The following is a 9,280-nucleotide window of genomic DNA, read 5'->3' as shown; positions in this document are numbered from 1 at the left end:
TAATCTGTCTCTATGGATTTTCCTATTCTAGATAGTTCATATAAATGAAATTATAGAATATGTGGCTTTTATGTCTGGCTTCTCCAACTGGTGTATTTTCAAGGTGCATTCATGTTGCAGCATGTATTGGTACTTCATTCCTGTTTATGACTGAATAATATTCCATTGTATAAATATATCACTTAGTGTTTCTCCATTCTTTAGTTGATTAACTTTTGGGATGTTTCCAGTTTGGGGCTATGACGAAGGATGATGCTATGAACATATATACAAAAGTGTACACGTGTATACAAATTTGACAGTTTTCAGTTCTTTTGAGTATATACCTGGGAGTCGAATGGCTGTGTCATATGCTAATTCTATCGTCAACTTTTTGAGGAATCACCAAATTTCTTTTCACAGCAGCTGCACCATTTTACATTCCTACCAGCAATATACAAAGGTTCCAGTTTCTCTACCTCCTCATCAACACTTGTTATTGTCTTTTTTACTTTAGCCATTCTCATGATTGTAAACTAGTGTCTCATTATGGTTTTGATTTGCATATCTCTCGTGACTAATGATGTTGAACATCTTTTATGTGCTATTTGCCCATTTGTGTATCTTTTTTGGAGAAATGTCTATCCAAGTCCTTTGCCCATACATAAATTCTCTGCTTTGTCTCTTTGTTGAATTGTAAGTTTTTTATATAACTCAATACTACATTCTTACCAGATATATGATTTGCAAATATTTTCTTTCATTCTTTAAGTTACTTTTTCTCTATCTTGATAGTGTCCTTTAGTGTACAAAGTTTTTAATTTTTATGAAGTCCAATTTATTTAATTTTTGTTGCTTATCTGGACAGACTATAAATACTTATCCATGTAGAAATGCAATAGCTTTGGCTGGGCGCAGTGGCTCAAGCCTGTAATCCCAGCACTTTGGGAGGCCGAGGTGGGCAGATCACGAGGTCAGGAGATCGAGACCATTCTGGCTAACACGGTGAAACTCCATCTCTACTAAAAATACAAAAAAATTAACTGGGTGTGGTGGCGGGCACCTGTAGTCCCAGCTACTCTGAGGCTGAGGGAGGAGAATGGCATGAACCTGGGAGGCGGAGCTTGCAGTGAGCTGAGATCACGCCACTGCACTCCAGCCTGGCCGACAGAGCAAGACTCTGTCTCAAAAAAAAAAAAAAAAGAAATGCAATAGCTTTATCAGAAGGAGGTGAGAATATATTCCAAGTGGGAAAAATAACAAATATCCACTGCAATTAGTGACTTCACTGGTTGTTAGACAATTTAAATGAGATAACACACGCCAAGCACTTAGCACAGAGTAAATGCCCGATAATTGTTAGCTCTTATTATTTGAAGCTAGCACAAGTGTCTGAGATGTAATTTTGAAAAGAATAAATATGGTGCAGGCAGGTGCCACAGTTCTTTCTCTTGGTCTCTGTCCAGAGTAACCCTAGATCATCTGTGGAGGGAAGGATGAAATAAAAATGGTATTGAAAGCATCCGTACTGGAAAAGAATGTGAATGATTTTAAATGTTCCTCCTTTCATTGACGTGGCAATAGTTTACAAGTTTAGTCTTTAGGGAGGGAAATATGTTTAGGACCCTGAATTTACAAATACTATTTTCCCTCAATAGGTCTTGTACATTGTGAAGACTTGAAGCAGAGTTTTAGATGCATGTAAACAGAATCTGAAATCCCTAAAATTATTCTCGCTTCCTCCATTGTTCCTGTTTTAATCCTGGGGCAAGTAGCTATTGGTTCATTTTTAAGAGACGCCTCCTTGGCCAGGTGCGGTGGCTCACGCCTGTAATCTCAGCACTGGGAGGCCGACGAGGCCGACCTGGGTGGATCACCTGAGGTCAGAAGTTAGAGAACAGCCTGGCCAACATGGTGAAACACCGTCTCTACTAAAAATACAAAAATTAGCTGGGCCTGGGGGCACACATACTGTAATTCAGCTATCCTGAATCTGTAATTCAGGGAGCCTGAGGCAGGATAATCGCTTGAACCCAGGAGGCAGAGGTTATAGTAAGCCAAGATTGTGTCACTGCACTCCAGCCTAGGTGACAGAGCAAGACTCTGTCTCTAAAAAAATGGAGGCTCCTCTATTTGAGAATTTGATCCTAATACCATCTGCTGCTGTCACTCTTGATTTTCTCCCCAGTGTTCATTGGCTTACCTTCTTTCCTCGTAGAAGGTGATTTTATCCACATTTCCTTGAGTAACCAAATCTTTCTGGTGAGCATGGACCCCTTCCTGCCCTCCAGAGAGAGAATCTCAATTTGCCTAAGCCAATCAAAGAGGCCTGTCTCTCTTCTGACCCAGTGATGGTTTTAGGAATGACATTGACCCTCTTCTGGTTAAGAACATGTGAACAGGCTGGGTGCAGTGGTTCATGCCTGTAATCCTAACACTTTGGGAAGCCAAGGTGGGTGGATCACTTGAGGTCAGGAGTTTGAGACTAGCCTGGCCAACACGGCGAAAACCCATCTCTGCTTAAAAAAAAAAAAAAAAAAAAAAAAATTAGCCAAGCGTGGCAGTGTGCACCTGTAGTCCCAGCTACTTGGGACGCTGAGGCAGGAGAATCGCTGGAATGTGGGAGGCAGAGGTTGCAGTTAGCTGAGATCGTACCACTGCACTCCAACCTGGGCAACAGAACGAGACTCCATCTTAAAAAAAAAAAGAGAGAGAGAGAGAAGGAGCGAAACAGAGAAAACAAGTGAACAAAAGCCTGCTATGCATCTTCTGGGAAAAGTGTCCTCAGAAATAAAAAAGAAGCGATGGAAGGAAATGCTCCTTTTCTTGCTGTATGTCGTCATGTCTCTGGGCAAAGCCTGAAACTGCTGGAGCCAACTTGGTGATCCCAAGAGGAGTCCATTGTGTTCAATCTGGCCGTGTAGGAAGCACCTGGGTCTTCTGTTGGTGTCGTTGAGCAAATTAGCCAATCAGGGATTTATCCTGTGTTCAGACTTCTCAGTACATGAGCGAGATGAAAAATGTCCTTTCTGTCTAGCATACTTTTAATTGAGTTTTATGTTGCTTGTAGCTGAAAGCACACTGAAGGATGCATTATTTCAGAAGGGACCCACATAGGAGGGCCGTGGTAGAAGGGGACACCCACCTAGTTAGGCACATTGCTGAATCGATCCTTGGGACTAATGTGATGAATATGTCACAGTTTGACTGCCCAGAGACTCTGAAAAAACAAAAAAATCAAAACTCTCATGATTTTCTTGGAGGTTCATAGACAAACAAGATCAGATGTATAAAAGGGAGGGGGCTGGATTCTTTATAAAATAAGAAAAGGAAATAACACAGAAAGAAAAAACATAAAAACAGACATTCAAAGCTCCCAAATGCTATCATCCCTCAGGACACAACTCCTGTTCTCATTCTTTGAATGGGGAAGAGAAAAAAGCAGCCAAAAAATAAATTAATTCTCTAATAAATACGAATTAAATCTCTCCTATGTATTAGGCATAGGAGAGGAGAGAAAATCAAATGGGTGGACCAGAGCATTAGTCAGAGTTCTCCAGAGAAACAGAACCAGTAGGATGTGTATATACACCAAAAGAGATTTATTACTGTAAGGAATTGGCTCATTTGATGACAGGGGCTGACAGGTCCCAAGATCCGCAGTCAGCAAGCTAGACATGGAAGAGAGCCGATGTTTCTGTTTGAACCCAAGGCAGGAAAAAAACTGCTGTTCGAGCTCAAAGGCAGGAGGAATTTCCTCTTTTATGGGTGGGGGGAAGTCAGCCTTTTGTTTTATTGAGGCCTTCAACTGACTGAATGAGTCCCATCCACATTAAGGAGGGCAATCTGCTTTATCCAGTTTAGCTTTTTTTTTTTTTTTTTTTTGAGACAAGAGTCTCGCTCTGTCCCCCAGGCTGGAGTGCGGCTGCGCGATCTTGGCTCACTGCAAGCTCTGCCTCCCAGGTTCACACCATTCTCCTGCTCAGCCTCCCGAGTAGCTGGGACTACAGGCCCCACCACCACGCCTGGCTAATTTTTTCTATTTTTAGTAGAGACGGGGTTTCGCCGTGTTAGCCAGGATGGTCTCGATCTCCTGACCTCGTGATCCGCCCATCTCGGCCTCCCAAAGTGCTGGGATTACAGGCGTGAGCCACGACGTCCGGCCTACTTTAGCAATTTTAATGTTAATTTTATCCAATACACCCTTGCAGCAGTACCTAGAATAACGTTTGACCAGATATCTGGGCACCCGATGAGCTAGTCCAGTTGACACATAAAATTAACTATCACAAGTAGCAACAGCTTTTCTCTGGAAATACAGCCTTTCCGCCTTGCCATGAGTTATCCTTGAGCCCTTAACTTCTTATATAAAAAAACACCACCCAATTTGCTACCTATCTTCTCATCCTGCTGCTTCAAGCAGCTCTCCCACCATGCTTCACCTTAAAGTTCCCCAGCTGTGGTTTTCTGTGGAATTTAGCATCACAGTGAACACATTTACATATCTGGGTGTTTCATATTCTTTGTTATGGAATATGTAGCTTATAAAATCACAGACTCCGGAAACAGAGTGAAGGGTCTTCCATCAGCACGCTGGGTTGAGATACTGAGTTCTGAGCATCCGCACTGTGTGAGGGTTGTTTCGTGCATCATTAAATTGCTGGCTTATCGGAAGCTATTTCTTATTTATCTTTGGGTCTCCTGTGCCCTATTTTTGTGCTTTGCACAGAGCAGACATTCAGGAAATATTTGTTGATTTGGATATTAAGTTATGTATTTCTTTGGAGAAGATCACTTTATATAACCAAGTTTTGCTGCTCTCCAGATCTCTGAAAATATTTTAGAAGGTTATCTGTTTTTCTTAAGTCACTGGATGTCAGCCTGGTAAAGGCAAGAGATTGAGGGCACAGACTTGGAAATCACAACAATTTGGGTGTAACCCGTAGTTTTGACAGTGACTGAGGCAACTCAGCCATGTTTCTTAACCTCTTTAAGCCTGAGATTATTTTCCTTCTGTAAGGAAAAATGTGTGTTTCAGTGGCAAGCTATGCATTGTCACAGAGACACCTCTGCAGGTTATCTGACTCTAATCTTATGTAAGTTGTAGATAACGGATAACAAGGCACAGTGCTTGCTGTCTATAGGTATACAAATTCTGTTCTGTTCTATGGAAGTCCCGTGGAAGGAGCCAGTTTTGCCTTCATTTGCCATTTATTCCAGCATCCCTGAGCTATAAGTGTGTCTGTTTTTTGACTTCTCCTTTGACCCAGTTATAGTAATTACTTGGTTCCTTCATTATGAGTAAAATGAAAATGTTTATCAGATGTTCATCTTGTATCTCCATAAGAGTCATGATTTTCTCTTTTTTTTTTTTTCTTTTTTTTTGAGATGGAGTCTCACTCTGTCACCCAGACTAGAGTGCAGTGGCATGATCTCGGCTCACTGCAACCTGCGCCTCCCGGGTTCAAGCAATTCTCCTGTCTCAGCCTCCCGAGTACCTAGGATGGCGCCCACCACCATGCCCAGCTAATTTTTGTGTTTTTAGTAGAGACGGGGGTTTCACCATGTTGGCCAGGCTGGTCTCGAACTCCTGACCTCAGGTGATCCACCCGCCTTGGCCTCCCAAAGTGGATTACAGGCGTGAGCCACCTTGCCCAGCTGATTTTCCTCATTTTTAAAAAAGATTAGCCTTTACAGCACTCATCTGTAAAATGGGGAAACAGTGATGATGATCTCAAGTGTGAAAGATCAGATGTGATAGGCACCTGCAGTTGACCCTCCTTGCTCCATTCTCCAAAATGCAGACAGTGTGATCCTGTTGAATCCTAAGTCAGATCCTGCAGCTCTTGGGCTCAGGGTGCTGCAGTGGCTCCCAGCGCACCCAGTCCTGACGCACCCCCGGGGATCTCACAGCACCACTGTCCTTGTATCCCACTTGCCCTTCCTTCATTTGTCTCTGGCCGCACAGGCCTCTTGGCTGCTCTGCAAACACACAGGGTTGCTCCTGCCTCAGAACTTGGAACTGACTGCTCTCTCCACCCGGGTTCCTATTCCCTCAGTCATCCACATGGCTGACCGCTCACTTCCTTCAGCTCTTTACGCAGATGCCACCTCTGCAGGGGGCCCTCCTGGCACCCATATAGGGTTCCAATCCATCCACTTGTCAACCAGCACCTCCTCTCCCCATGTCCTGCCTCAGTCTCCTTAATACTCCCTGCTTCCTGAAAATCTGCTTTTGTTGTTGTTTTCTTTAAGCCTATTCTGAAAATTATTTTTAATTTAACTTTTATTTTGTATTCAGGGGTACATGTGCGTATTTGTTACATAGGTACACTTGTGATATGGGGGTTTGTTTTACAGATTATTTTGTCACCTACTACCCATTAGTTATTTCTCCTGATCCTCCTGGTCCTCCCACCCCTCTCCCACCCTTCAATAGGCCCCAGTGTATGTTGTTCCCAACGCATGTGTTCGTGTGTTCTCATCATTTAGCTCCCACTTATAAATGAGAACATGTGGTATTTGGTTTTCTATTCCTGTGTTAGTTTGCTAAGGATAATGGCTTCTAGCTCCATCCACGTCCCTGAAAAGGACATGATCTCGTTCTTCTTTGTGACCACACAGTAGTCATTCCATAGTGTATATGTACCACATTTTTTTTATCCAGTGTACCATTGACGGGCATTTAGGTTGATTCCATGTCTGTGCTATTATGACAAGCGCTGCGATTACCATACATGTACATGTGCCTTTATTATAGAACAATTTCTGTTCCTTTGGTTATATACCCAGTAATGGGATTGCTGGGTTGAATGGTATATCTATTTTTAGGTCTTTGAGGAATTGCCACACTGTCTTTACAATCTGTATTGTACTAATTTATGGCAGATATTCTTGCTTTCTCACTAGCATATAAGCTCTTTGAGGGCGGGGATTTTACTCTTGTGTTCTCTGCCGTATCCTCAGTGCCTAGAACAATGTCTTGCACAGAGTAGGACTTCAATAAATGAATGCTATGAGATTATTTGCATTGAGTGCTGAACTCAATGCTTGGCACATAGAAAGGGCCCATAAAATGCCACCTGCAATAGAAAGAATAGAAAAGAAAGGGAAGAAGGTGAGGAGAAAGAGGTTGGGAGAGGATGTGGATCCCTTAACAGATCATGAGACAAGAGGCAAGTCAGCACATTCAGAAACACCTTGTGGGGGCCATCAGAGGGAACATTTCTGAGGGAGCTACACTTGTCCTTATCAGATGAGGTTTTTTTATTAGCTTGTGTCCATTAAACTCTTGTATGTAGCGCCGGGCGCAGTGGCTCACACCTGAAATTCCAGCATTTTGGGAGGCCAAGGTGGGTGAATCACCTGAGATCAGGAGCTCGAGACCAGCCTGGCCAACATGGTGAAACCTCATCTCTACTAAAAATTCAAAAATTAGCCTGGCGTGGTGGCAGGCACCTGTAATCCCAGCTACTCAGGAGGCTGAGGCAGGAGAATTGCTTGAACCCGGAAGGCAGAGGTTGCAGTGCAGTGAGCCGAGATTGTGCCACTGCACTCCAGCCTGGGAGACAAGAGCAAAACTCATCTCAAAACAAACAAACAACAACAAAAACTTTCATATGTAGATGTCACATTTCACATCCCACCTGCTGCTGTTTTCTGATGGAAGTCAAAACCGTCAGTTTGGGAGAGCGTTGATAGTTGAGAGTGGGATGGGGAGAACATGAAGGAAAAAAAGATCAGAAAGATGACTTGAGTCCACTTCGCATGTTTTCCTGCCACACTTGAGCAATTTAGGAAAATTGGCACAAATAAATGGAGATTACTTTCCACTGAAATGCTTGATTGCAGAAGTGAAAGATAATTTTTCCTTGGTCGAGAGCTATGCAGGAGAAGGTCAGCCAACACAGATGTAGGTGATGAAGCTCCATGACGACTATCCAGTTGTGCAAACTCCAGGGTTTCCTGCCTCCCTGTGGCACCATGTGTGATGCTTTTAAAACCTCAGGCCATTAACCAACTGCCCTCGAAGAGGATCATCATCTCGGCCCTGACAACTCCACTTTTGAAAACCATGTTTGATTTTTATTGATTCAGATTGGAACCTGAAATCAATATGAAACTGAATTTTGTGCCTAAAATGGTTTGCAAACAAATCGAATTTTTAAAATCTCCTTTTCAATTAATTCCTCTGCTAATTAGTTTTAGCTTTAATTGATTTTGAGGCCCATTTTGAGGCACTTAACATGAGCAGGCAGCCTCTCTCCTTTCATCTCCTTCAGCAAACTCATCCAATTAAAAACACATTACAACATTTTCATGTAAAGAATTGGGTCCGCATTTTGTTTTTTAAAAGTCCCAAACCTTAACCATTGTAGCAACATCGTACTAGAACTAGTTTCTAAGTTTGTATCAACTTGGCAGTTCTTTCTCTTGCTAGGTGATAGATCCAGAACCGGAGACGCATCTTTCTGGCTTCATCTATCAAAACCTTCATTCTCCCCTTGATGCCAATGTGCCATGCTCCAAGATCTTGTCCTGCCTATTATGGGCATTCCAACCTCCAGAGGAATATTGATTCACTTACTCACTCATGTACTCTATTTTTTTTTTTTTTAAACGGAGTCTCACTCTGTCTCCCAGGCTGGAGTGCAGTGGCGTGATCTCTGCTCACTGCAAGCTCCGTCGCCTCCCAGGTTCACGTCATTCTCCTGCCTCAGCCTCCCGAGAAGCTGGGACTACAGGCGCCCGCCAACACACCCGGCTAATTTTTTGTATTTTTAGTAGAGACGGGGTTTCACTGTTTTCACCAGGATGGTCTCAATCTCCTGACCTCGTGATCTCCCAAAGTGCTGGGATTACAGGCGTGAGCCACCGCGCCCAGCCTTTTTTTTTTTATTTAACAAATATTTACTGAAGGACACTAGGCTGGCATGTTCTAAAACAGTCACCATCAGCCACAGATGGCTACTGAACCCTAGAAATGGTGCTAGTCCACACTGAGATGCACTGGAATTATAAAATACACATCTGATTTTAAAGACATAGTGTGAAAAAAAAAGAAATGTATCTCAGTGATTATAAGTTGATATAATTTTATTTTTATTATATTGTGTTTAATAAAATATGCTAATTCCATCTGTTTCTTTTTTCCCTTTTGATGTGGCTACTGGAAATTTTTAAATGATATTTTGATCAAACAGTGCTGGTTTAGGTGTTGGGGACACAGCAGAAGGCAAAACAAATAAAAACTCCTATTTTTATGCAACTTCTGTTCTAATGGAGAGAATATAGACCTCGA

The sequence above is a fragment of the Piliocolobus tephrosceles genome, chromosome 1, assembly GCF_002776525.5.
Source record: "Piliocolobus tephrosceles isolate RC106 chromosome 1, ASM277652v3, whole genome shotgun sequence".
Lineage (NCBI taxonomy): Eukaryota > Metazoa > Chordata > Mammalia > Primates > Cercopithecidae > Piliocolobus > Piliocolobus tephrosceles.
This window is presented reverse-complemented; position numbering follows the sequence as displayed.